The sequence below is a fragment of the Streptopelia decaocto genome (assembly GCF_964273445.1).
Source record: "Streptopelia decaocto genome assembly, chromosome: 21".
In the NCBI taxonomy this organism is placed as follows: Eukaryota; Metazoa; Chordata; class Aves; order Columbiformes; family Columbidae; genus Streptopelia; species Streptopelia decaocto.
The window spans coordinates 6,995,253-7,006,590 of record NC_138676.1 but is presented as its reverse complement, the minus strand read 5'-3'; the positions used below and the strand labels follow the sequence as shown (position 1 = coordinate 7,006,590).

Genomic DNA, 11,338 nt, shown 5'->3' with positions numbered 1-11,338 from the left:
ATGAGGAACTCACGGGCATTTCCAACTCCACAGAAATCCAGTGTCTTGCAGTTAAAGCAACAGCACTTGACATAATCACCACCCTTAAAACACAAAATACTCACACTGACCACAGGAAAAGCCTTGAAAAACATTGGAGAAAAATCTACCAGGTCCCAGGGGTCAGGGCTCAGCCATTCTGGTGATGAACAAGCATCAAGGACTGACGTGGCATCAGAGCCACCTCCACATGGCCCTCACCAGCTTGAACCAGTGTCTCCAAGTCTTTCCTTCACCAGCCTCCAGGGACAGGGACCTGCACTGGTTGTTTCCTTCACAGCTGTATCTGTGATGGCCCTTCATGGGGTCCAAGCACCCTCAGAAATTTGGGGTTTGCTTCTGCCTTTCACTTCATAAGAGGTTTGTTCATTCTTTCAGTAGCTGCATTTCAGGATCATGGCAGCAGAGGGCTCATTAACAGTGAAAATGCTCTTACAAACCAAGGCTCTGTGCATCATTTTCCTAAAGGCTTCAAGTCTGGTGTGGATGATTAGAGAGATTTCAGGAATAGCCAAACAGAGAGCATTTCCATAATAAATAGAAGTAAAGCCAAATCTATTCTATTTTTGTCCCTGTTCACCCTTCGCTCCCTTTTCAGAACAGGTGGTACAACTACTCTCCTGTTCATATGGATGTGGAACGTGTCTCCCCATGAAGACTGAATAGGTCAGAAAAGTGGGTGCCTAAATCACCACTTGAATGAGGAGATAGTCCAGAACACCTCAAGAGGAGCCACACTCCTCTGGATCAAAGGTGGGTTCTCTTGGCAACCTCAGGTGCCACAGCACAGCGATACTTGTGTTCAGGAGCTGGTCAAGTGACCCATCTCCTGCTCTGTAACGGTGTCTGAGTTTGCTCAGGTCACCCCTGACTCGAGCCCCATCCACTGCTGGGTGTTCTCCAGACTCCTGCCTTCAGGAACAAAGTCCCAGGAGACCTTGCTGGTGAAGATGGAGGCAAAGAAGCCATGAAGAACCTCAGTCCTGTCAGATTCTACTCTTACAAAGTTCAGCAGCAGGCCCATGATGACCCTGTCTACTCTTCTACTGCAAATGAAGCTCCGTCAGCTCATCTTGCTGCCCTTCAGGTACAGGTATCAAGTCCAGGACAGCTTTGGCATCATCCCCACATCCATGGACAAGGTTTCTCAATTCCTCCTTTGCAGCTTCCCCTGCTCCCACCTCCTGTGTGCTGCCTTTGTGCCCTGCAGCTCCAACAGTTCAGGCAAACAGTCTCATGAGATAAATGGTTCTTTTCACGAGTATTTGAAGAGAACATTCTTGTGCTTGGAGCAGGCTGTTCTGTAAGGCTGATCAGATTTCCTGAGCTCCTTCACCCTTCAGACCAACTTCCATGTCATCACCTTTATTGGCCACCATCCCCCAGTATGTCTAACTGTTCTCCTCTGGAGCCCACCAGCCTGTGCTCTGCTGCTGGCCTTCCTCCCTCCCCTCTGGTGTCCGGGACCCGTGTTTCCTGGTCACAAAAGACAAGGTGGACACTGATGTTCACGTCCCTCACCAGCCCTTCCTTGTTTCCCAGTTCCAGATCTTGGTGAGAAAAAGCACTGCAGACACCAAGGTCATATCCCATAGGACCCATGTAGTACCCTCAGCAGGCCAAATCCTGCTCCCAGGAAATCCTGCTCTTGGCCTTGTGATCATCTCCCAGGAGCCTCAACTCCACTTTCCCATCCCTGACTGTGCCATCCTGACCAACTCTTTCTGGTTTGTAAGTGTGAAGTCCCACAGGGCAACTCACCCCACTGACTCCTCAGTCACCCGTGTCAGGAAGATGTTGTCAATGAGCTCCAAACCCTGCTGGATGGCTGGTTCCTTGTAGATATTGGGATATCTCAGGTCTGCCATGAGGACACGGCCCTGGAAACGTGAGGCTTCTTTCATTTGTCTGAAGGAGGCCTCATCTAATTCCTTTTCCTCACCAGTGAGTCTGTAGCTGATGTCCAGTCACACCTGCCCATGTTGTTCTGCCCTCTCATGCTGACTCCTCAACGTTCAGCTGACATTGTCTGTCCCCAGGCAGAGCTCCACGCATTCCTGCTGCTCTACCATATGAATGGAAACTTGCTCTCTAAATCCAGATCTCCGGTATTATGAGCACCAGAGCCCCAAGACCCTACTCTTTCTACAGGAGATGGTATTTATAGTATCCTATAACTCCTCATACTGTTATGTTGGGAGAGACAACCCATCAGGATAAAAAATCTGCATGCAAATATTAACAGCTGAGCAAATAGAGCTTCAGTCAAAGGAGGGTCCAGACCTTGAGAAAATCTGGGATTCACCCAACAGAAAAGCCTCTAATTTGTACATAGAGAAATAATAAGTGATGTATCAGGGTGGGACAATAACCCCATTCCATCAGGACAGAGCAGGACCTGACACGCTGAGCAGTGGCCCTGAGGAGAAGGGCCTGGGCACTACAAGGTCCCCACACCAGCCCGTGGTGCACGCTCACCATGAACAAAGCAGCTGCACACGGGGCTGCATGAGGAGGAGCGTGGGGACCCAGACACCTGCAGTTCTCATCCCATTCGGTTCAGCACTGGTGTGACCCACACACACGGCTGTGTGCCAGTGTGCGGCTTCCCAGTTTGGAGCAGCAGGGAGGAACTGGAGAGTGCAGGGCTGTGCCAAGGAAGGTTCAGCACCTTGTGCACATGGTGTGGGGTGCTGAGGTGGGGCAGCGTGGGGGATGTCTCCAGCCTGCAGGGACAGAGGTGCAGGGGATGCCACAGCACAGGACAGGCTGTCGTGGAGATGATCACGGGATGTAAAGAGGCTGAAAGCCCCACCAGACATGAGCTCCTTCTCCCCTTGGCTGTTGCTGTTGTCTGCACCTCTGATGCCTATGAGGAGACACCTTGTCCTTGCAGCACAGGGGCCTCATGGCCTCCTTGTCCCCAGCCAGGAACCTGGGAGGGGTGGGACCATAGTCCTGCCCTTGGCCTTGCACAGCCCCACATCACACTGTCCCAGGAAGGGCCCTGGGCAACGTGGGAGGGACAGGACCTGATTTCCCAGGGCTGGGTGTCAGGGCTTGGCCTTTTGGTTAAAGAAACACAACCAGGTTTACTCAGCATCACAGCCACCTTTACTGTGCTTTTCCTGACCTCCAGTTTTCTTCTCTAATCGAACCTGGATATTGTTTCTCAGTAGGTTCCCTCAGTGGGACCCATTAACATTACAAGAAACTTTGGAGTTTGAATCTGACTTTGACTTCTTGAGAAGTTTCATCACCTTCCTCCAGGGTCCGAAGTTCATGGACTCAGCACCAAACCCACCAGAGGGGTCATTGAAGCGCCTTGGGCTGCTCCTGAGCTGCTGAGCTGGGCTGGGCTCCTGGGACACAGAGAGCTCATGGCAGCGGCAGCGCTGCAGAGAGACAGCTCTGCCCAGGAGCAGCTCCTCTGCACATGCAGCAGGGCTGAGGGCTCTGCCTGGGGATCTCAGCAGACGAGCAAGGCAGAGAGAGATTAAAGGTGGTCAGGACTGGGAGGATGACTGAGAGCTCACTGGAGGAGAAACCTTTGCAGCCCTTGCCATGGTAAGTCTCTGGGTGCAGGGCAGTGCAGCTGTATCTCCTGGAGGCATGTCCTGAAACTGGCACAGGCACAGCTTGTGGGGTCTGTAAGGACGGGGCTCTTGTCAGGCCATGTTGAACAGCTGTGAAGCCGGGGGAGCACCCAGGGGTGCCCAGGGCTGTCTTGCAGAGCAGAGTCCCTGCACCCCAGGGCTGTGCCGGGCAGGGACTCTGCTGCCTGCCAGGGTCAGCGCTCAGCCTGCCTGGGAGATCCCATGGCAGCAGCTGTGGGGGGAAGGAGCGACCCCTGGCAGGGCAGGCAGGGAGCTTGTGGGGTTGAAGGGTGCTGTGTGGGTCAGGGCTGCTCAGAGCTCCAGATCACTACACAGACATTGCAGAGGGTCCTTCTAAACAAGGACATCAAGACAGGAACAGCTGCAAGGGAACGAGTTTTCCACTCTTGGTTGGCTGGGTGTTCAGTGGAGATGGGGATTTATTTCTCTCTTTGGAGTAGACACTGAGACCGCAGTTCTTGTTAGGACTGGTCTGAGCTGCTCCTGAGCCCCTGCACACACAGAGCTGTCCCTGGGCAGTGCCAGGAGGTGTGAGCAGGACAGAGCTGAGCACACAGCGGGTGGGACAGGGTCTGTGACACTGACAGGGAGCAGACCCAGGGACAGAGACACAGCTGCAGGCAGCACAGACATGGGCAGGGAGAGGGAGCTGCGACCAGAAATGCTTGAGACGGGATTCAGGACCCCCCTGCAATCCCCCACAGTGCAGACACATTTCTCATTACAACCCCTGGTCTCCTCTCCTCCCCAGCAGACCCTCTGCCCCAAAGCCATGGGGTCCAGGTCACGAGTCTCCACCTCAGCAGCTGGACCTCCAGGTGAAGGGTTCCTGCAACGTGGTACTCAAATAAGGTGCTAAAAGTACTTGCTCTCCAGTGTCATTATGTGAGTGGCAGCAGCACAGCTAGGTAAGGAGACGGTTCCACAGCATGCCCATCTGCCTTTCTGTCCTTTCTTTATTTTCTGGTAACACTGCAGTGTCCTTCCCTGTTTCTCTACTTGTCCCTGGTGCTTGTGCTGTCTGGGGTTGGGGTGGGAGTGTGGGTCAGTTTTTGTTCTGACACCAACACAGGGGGTCTTGACCCAGAGCTGTGTTCATGGTATCTAGATGCCCAAGCTGCATTTTAAGCTGTAATGAACTGTTATTCAAACTTAGTAGAAAGAGAGAATGAGCGGAAACATCCCTCCATCAGGCAGGGGGTTTTCCATGAGAAACAGCATGTTTATTTTGCTCAGTGAAGTCTCCCCTAACCTTTCACTGTCCTTTCCTCCTTGCACAGGTCCTCATGCCCCCAGGCAGCCAATGTCCAACAGCAGCTCCATCACCCAGTTCCTCCTCCAGCCGTTCGCAGACACACGGGAGCTGCTGCTCTTGCACTTCTGGCTCTTCCTGGGCATCTACCTGGCTGCCCTCCTGGGCAACGGCCTCATCATCACCACCATAGCCTGGGACCAGCACCTCCACACCCCCATGTACTTCTTCCTGCTCAACCTCGCCCTCCTCGACCTGGGCTGCATCTCCACCACTGTCCCCAGATCCATGGCCAACTCCCTCTGGGACACCAGGGCCATCTCATACTTGGGATGTGCTGCACAGATCTTTTCATTTGCCTTCTTGACAGCAGCACAGTATTCTCTTCTCACCATTATGTCGTACGACCGCTACGTTGCCATCTGCAAACCCCTGCACTACGGGACCCTCCTGGGCAGCAGAGCTTGTGTCCACATGGCAGCAGCTGCCTGGGCCACTGGGTTTCTCACTGCTCTGCTGCACACGGCCAATACATTTTCACTGCCCCTGTGCAAGGGCAATGCCCTGGGCCAGTTCTTCTGTGAAATCCCCCAGATCCTCAAGCTCTCCTGCTCACACTTCTACCTCAGGTAGATTCACCTTTTTGCGATAAGTTTCTCAGTAGTTTTCGGGTGTTTTGTGTTCATTGTGGTGTCCTATGTGCAGATCTTCAGGGCCGTGCTGAGGATTCCCTCTGAGCAGGGACGGCACAAAGCCTTTTCCACCTGCCTCCCTCACCTGGCCGTGGTCTCCCTGTTTGTCAGCACTGCCATGTTTGCCTACCTGAAGCCCCCCTCCATCTCTTCCCCATCCCTGGACCTGGTAGTATCTGTTCTGTACTCAGTGGTTCCTCCAGCAGTGAACCCCCTCATCTATAGCATGAGGAACCAGGAGCTCAAGGATGCCCTGGGGAAACTACTTCAATACTCACTACTTCCGGTTTATAATGTTTGCGTTATCTCACTAGGGCTGCAATAGAAATACCCAGAACTAGCTTTTCATCTTATGTGTCTATATTTTTCCATAGTGCTTTTCCTGGGCTTTGTTTTTTGGTTCATGTCTATAATAATGTATTTCTTGGCCTCCTGTGAGTCTTTTATTGAACCAAAGACCTCATGTACATATGTATATGCACCCATTGGTTTTGATAAAGTCAATAAATAAAGCAGTAGAAAACAATTTGTCTCGGGTCCATCTCTTCACTCTCCTCTGGAGCTGAGGGATCAGCCCCAGGATGCAGAAGGGTCCAGGAGGCAAATGCTGCCCCATGGAGGAGCAGCCCCGGTGGCCTTGGGGCTGCTCATGGGCACCTCGGTTGTCGCTCCCTCTCTGCTGCCTGTGACTCGAGGCTGCTGCTTCCCTGGAGCCGTGGCCAAGGGCAACAGCAGGATGCTGCCTTTTCAGTGCTGGTATCTCCTCAGAAAGACATCGATTTTGTTGAACCTGCAGTGGAACTGGAGCACAGGATTGATTTCGAGCTCAAGGAAGGTCTCGTGGAGAGCAGATACTGGTCTGCAGTCACATCACAAACTGCCTACTGGTCATCTATGGATATCACTCTTGTCCTTCTAACCTTTGTGTGCAAGCATGATCAAGAACACACTGACACATCCAGTTTATATACTCTTTGAATTTTGAACTGGGGGTGGAGCAGGATGGGAAAGGCAATTTTAAAACAAATGGCTGTGCCCTTGGATTTGTGGGCCTCCTAAGGTCTCATGTAACTTGAGATAGTCCTCTTGTCCCTACAGTGGCATCCCTGAGGCTGCAGACAGGAGCAGGCCATGGGAACCACTTGATCAGAGCTGGTCTGTGCAAACAGCACCATAAACACAGGGGCTCCTCAGGGCAGGGCAGAAGACTGGACGCCTCTTCCAAAGCTGGTGTCAGGAATACAGCCCAGGTGCTGCTCCCTCAGGAGGACTCCTGCTCTCTTGGGGTTCTTGATGGATTCAGGGGGACAGGCTCAGAGTCCCAGGGGGGTGTGTTAGGGACCAAGGACTGAACTAAGAGCTTCCTTCTTGTTTGCACATGTCCAAGAAGACTGTAACAGGTCTTGGACTTATCTGCCTGTTGCTCCCCCACCTGCAATAGGAATGATGGCAGATATCTCCTGGAGAGGAACTGTGTGCACCCAGCAGAGCTCAGGGGATCTCCAGGGACAGCATGGGAGTAAACTTTGGAAAGAGGGGCAGGTTACTCAGGAGGAATAGAAGAATTCTGTGAGGTTATGGAGGGAGAGAACTAGAAGGACCAAAGCCCAACCGGAGCTACACCTGGGTACTGCTGTAAAAGTCAACAAGAAAAGTTGCTATAAACAAGAGGAGGGCTAAGGGGAATCTCCATCCCCTGATGGAGGGAGAGGGAAACACAGTGGCAAAGGGTGAGGGAAAGGCTGAGGTGCTAAATGCCTTCTTTGCCTCAGTCTTTAATAGTCAGAACAGTTGTGCTCCAGGTACCCAGCCCCCTGAGCCGGAAGACAGGGATGGGGAGCAGAATGACTCCCAAATAATCCAAGGGGAAATGGTTGGTGACCTGCTACACCACTGGGACACCCACAAGGCTATGGGGCCAGATGGGATACACACAAGGATGCTGAGGGAGCTGGTGGAGGTGATCACTGAGCCACTTTCTGTTATCTATCAGCAATCCTGGCTAAGTGGGGCAGTCCCAGTTCACTGGAAGTTGACTAACATGACACCCATCTAGAGGAAGGACCAGAAAGACGATCTGGGGAACTACAGGCTTGCCAGTCTAACCTAGGTGATAGGCAAGGTCATGGAGCAGATGATCTTGAGTAACATCACACAGCACATACCAGAGAACCATGTGATCAGGTCCAGTCAACATGGGTTTAAGAAAGGCAGGTCCTCTTTGACCAACCTGACCTCCTTCTATGACAAGGTGACCCAATTAGTGGATGAGGGAAAGGCTGTGGATATTGTGTCCTTAGACTTCAGTGAAGCCTTTGACACCGTATCCCACAGCATCTCCTGGAGAAGCTGCAGCTCATGGCCTGGATGGTGTATCTGCAATGGGTAAAGAACTGGCTGGAGAGCCAGGCCCAAGGAGTTGTGGTGAACGGAGCCAAATCCAATTGGTGACAAATCATGAGTGGTGTCTCCAGAGCTCAGTATTGAACTCAGTTCTATTTAATCTCTATCAATGAGGGTATTGTGTGCACCCTCAGTAAGTTTGCAGATGACACCAGGCTGGGTGGGAGTGTTGATCAACTGAAGGGTGGGAAGGCCACACAGAGGGATCTGGACCAGCTGCATTTTTGGGCTGATGTCAATTGTCTGAATTTTAACAAGACCAAGTTCCGGGTGCAGCACGTGGGTCACAACAACCCCAGGCAGCTCTACAGGCTCAGGGACGAGCGGCTGGAAAATTGCCTGGTGGAAAGGGATCTGGGGATGTTGAAGGACAGCAGCTGAACATGAGCCAGCGTGTGCCCAGGTGGCCAAAAGGGCCACCAACAGTATCTTGGTTTGTATCAAGAATGGCATGGCCAGCAGGGCTACAGAAGTGATTGTGCCGCTGTACTCTGCACTAGTGAGGCTCCACCTTCACTCCTGTGCTCACTTTTGGGTCCCTCTTCATTAGAAGGACATTGGGAAACTAGAGGGAGTGCAGAGGAGGCAACGAAACTGCTGAGGCGCTGGAGCACAAGTGTGGTGAGGAGGAGTTGAGGGAGCTGGGGCTGTTCAGCCTGGAGAACAGGAGGCTGAAGGGAGACCTTATCTCTGTCTACAACTACCTGAAAGTAGGTTGGAACATGGTGGGTGTTGATTTCTTCTCCCAAGTAGCAAGTGATAGGACAAGAGGAAATGGCCCCAAATTGTACCAGAGGAGGTTTAGATGGAATATTAGGAAAAAAAGTCTTCCTGGAAAGCGTTGTCATGTGGTGGAACAGGCTGCCCAGGGAAGTGGTGGAGTCACCATCTCTGTAGGTGTTTTAAAGGCATTTAGAGGAGGTTCTTAGGGACATGGTTTAGTGCTAGATTTAGCTTGTGCTTGGACTCAATGGTCCTGAGGGTCTCTTCCAACTGAAATAATTCTATGATTCTATATTATCAACTAGGATATTCTTCTATCATGTCTTCTAAGTGCTCTTCACATATCTGCCTCTTTACCTACAGTCCTGAAACTTAGCTAATTAGATGCACAAGTGTTTAATACTAATTGTAAATGAGGAAAACACCATCGCTCTATCAGTCTGGTCTGATACCTGCCCGTCCCAGGCAAACACCTCAGGTACACGGGGCCTCTCAAGGTTTGCACTGGGTGCTTATAGTGAGACCATGGAGCTCAGCCCAAAAACCTGAGAACTCCCCTCAAAACTTGAAAACCAAACCCAACCAAACTAAACCAAAGCAACAACAACAACAACAACAAGAAACCCACACCTTTTAAATCAAAAGAAATAATTCAATATTTCCAATAAAATATCTCTGAAATTTCTATTCTGCCAAAATATGAATTTTCAGAATGTGTATGGACTGTGGGAGGTGAAACGTTGGCCTTTCCCTGTGCTTGCAGTGCCAGAACTCTGTCTATCACTACGTGTATTTAATCCCCTGGACACCCAGGAGTTTCCACCTGTCCTCACCCAGCTCACCGTGTCTGAACTCATCTCTTCAGAAGCCTGTCTGGACATTTGCACTTTCCATCGCTCCCCAGAGGTTCTTCACCTCTCACTCTTGGCTCATTCAGAGCCTCTCAGCTCTCACTCTGCTTTGAGCTTCAGGCAGGTAAAGTCTTTCAGCAGTTGCTCTCGTACTCCCTACAGGCAACTCTTCAATTATGGCAATGGACCTTGCTGGAAACTACTTAATTTAACCATAGAACTGAGAAACAGCATTAAGTTCTATTGTGTTTTTTGTTTTGTTTCCTCTAATTAAAAATTCCCCGGTGCCTGTTTACTTGCAGTTCTCTGAGGAAACATGAAATAATTCCTGCGAAGAAGCTGTAACAATCAGGTGCAAACTTCAGTGCAGAATCTGATGTGAAGAAATGTGCTGTAAATCCCAGGGGGACAATGAGTGAAACAAGGAGTTTGAGGAGCTGATTATAGATTTCCTGCTAACAATTTCAGTAGAGAAACAATCTTCACAGGAACTGCTCTGTTTATTTGACACCTTTTAGATCTCTTCCTCTGCCTGTATTTTTTATTTTCTTGTTCCTCCACCTCTTCCTTCTTCCAAAACCTTTCCAAGGGAAAGATTCCTGGAATCACAGAGTAACTCAGGTTTGAACATCATCTTGTCTCACTGTCCTGCTCAGGGCAGGGTGAACCAGGTGAGGTTGTCCAAGGCCTCTGCCCAGCTTTGCACCATCCACTAAGGAGCTGAAGGTTCATTCCGTCACATCATTCAGGGGGAGAATAAAGACATTCAACAGTGTTGGCCCAAGTGCTGGTCACTGAGGGATTCCACGGGTAACTGGCTCTGTGGGGCACTTTGTACCACTGGTGACGTTTGGGCTTCATCATCCAGCCAACTTCCCACCGAACATCCACTTCTTCAGCCCAGAGGGCACCAATCCCATTAGAAGGACACCACGGGAAACCATGTCTGACACCTTGTGAAATATCATGTGCACAATGTGCCCTTCTTTCCCTGCCCATTTGGGTTCAGCAATCCCTTCCTTGTTTTCCAAGTGTCTGGACATGGCTGCAGGAAGACTTGTCTTATTTCCTTCCCAGGGATGGAGCTGGGCTGAGTAGCCTGTAATTCTGACAATTCTCATTCCTGCCCTTCTTGAAGACACATTTGACAGCTGCCTTTTCCAAGGACCTCAGAACCTCTCTGATTGCTCTGGCATGTTTGAGACCACAATCCAGAGTCATGGGTAAGGATGATGTAGCAAACAGGAGCAGGTGAGATTGATCTGCCTGGGCCAGTGGGGTTTGTTCCTGGAGTCACACACGGAAACGTCTGTGATATCAACTGCATAATTCTTCTATTACTTTTCTCAGTGCTCTTCACGTACCTGCCTCTTTACCTACAGTCCTGGAAGTTTTCTAATTAAGCGCACAAGTCTTGAATACCAGATGTAAATGATGGAAGCGACATGGCTCTGTCAGTCTGGTCTGATACCTGTCAGTCCTGGGCAAACACCTCAAGTACATGGGGCCTCTCGAGGTTTGCACTGGGTGCTTATAGTGAGACCATGGAGCTCAGCCCGAAAACCTGAGAACTCCCCTCAAAACTTGAAAACCAACCCAACCCAACAACAACTACAAAAAGAACAAAAATGTCTGTCAGGCATCCATGTCTGAGCTGGCCTCCTGGATTCCTTATGCACCCAGGGATGTTGAGACAGAGTCTGCTCCTTTTACACACAGAGGCAGGAGTCACAGTGTCCCTCTGGCCTCCTGAGGGAGGCA

At 50.9% G+C, this 11,338-nt stretch overlaps 1 pseudogene across 1 annotated transcript; it reads left to right on the top strand.

The window, feature by feature from the left end:
• Positions 1 to 4,959: 4,959 nt before the first annotated feature.
• On the top strand, positions 4,960 to 5,925 carry LOC309448726 (olfactory receptor 14J1-like; annotated as a pseudogene). The gene has a single exon. The product of its transcript is annotated as an olfactory receptor 14J1-like (transcript).
• The last annotated feature ends 5,413 nt before the right edge of the window (positions 5,926 to 11,338 follow it).